Source organism: Prionailurus viverrinus, unplaced genomic scaffold (genome assembly GCF_022837055.1).
Source record: "Prionailurus viverrinus isolate Anna unplaced genomic scaffold, UM_Priviv_1.0 scaffold_56, whole genome shotgun sequence".
NCBI classification, from domain to species: Eukaryota; Metazoa; Chordata; class Mammalia; order Carnivora; family Felidae; genus Prionailurus; species Prionailurus viverrinus.
Window position 1 is genome coordinate 555077 of NW_025927618.1, and position 1081 is coordinate 556157.

The window sequence follows — 1081 nt, forward strand, 5'->3', positions numbered from 1 at the left end:
CCTCCAATGAGGAGACCAGCCAGATGCTTGCCTGGCCATTTTCTGAAGGAACCCAGGTGACGCTCAGCCCCAGAGGTCCCAGCCTTGTAACACATGATCAGAAGCCATTCTTATATCACCACAGACCCAGTGCCATTCATTATGGAATCTCAGACAGGCCCACTCAGTCTCCATGGGCCCCTAGGGACCCCAAGGGTACCTGTCTGTGGAGCCACAGAAGCTTACTCAGCAGGCAAGCTAGACCGAATCGCACATTCACATTCACATACACACCAGATGTTATTATATTCCCTACCAGAGAATCCCTACCTGTGAGGCTTCTGAAGTCTTGGGGAGTAAACAGGTCCCCCTTCCACTCTTGTGAGCGGCCCTGACTAGATTGGCCCCAGCCTTACCGGTTCTGACCCTCGGGCCCAGTACCTCACCAGCCAAGTCTCCTCGTGTCCGGTGGGAATGCCGGTGAGGTGCTGGCCTGAATGGGACAGAGAAGGAGACTGCCGATATTTAGGCAGGTTGCTCACTCTACCTTATGATCCCTCATTCCGGTACCGCCTCGCTGTTCTCCCAAACTGGTGGCAACAATGAGCCAGCATGGTTGGGTTTCCTGCTCAGGGAACCAAATTTGTTATGGAACCAGGTTGGAACACTGGCGGAAAAACCAAGTGGCACTCAGAGATCTTGGGGGATTGGAGATTTATTTAACACAAGCGGGCTCAGAGGAGACCGTATGTCTCCAAAGATCTCAACCCCGATTGAGAGCAGGAAGGGTAATTTTTAGTTATCAGCCTCCGTATTTGTGTGTGTGTGTGTGGGGGGGTGGTTAAATGTGCAGCAAACAAGGGAAGAAGAACCCGGAGGAGGGGGTCTCTAAGCTAGAGACCAGAGTTTGTTTTAGTTCAATCAGCCACCCTTAGTGTACCTTCTCCACTTCTCCAACAGAACTAGTTATGTGCAACATGATAGTGCATTGCTATTCTTACATCTACTGCTGATCTCTGGATTGCGGATTGTAAGTGAGAAGTTTAAAACACCACCCCTTTCTCTTACATGAAAAGAGAAATCTCTGTCTTCACCTAGCCTT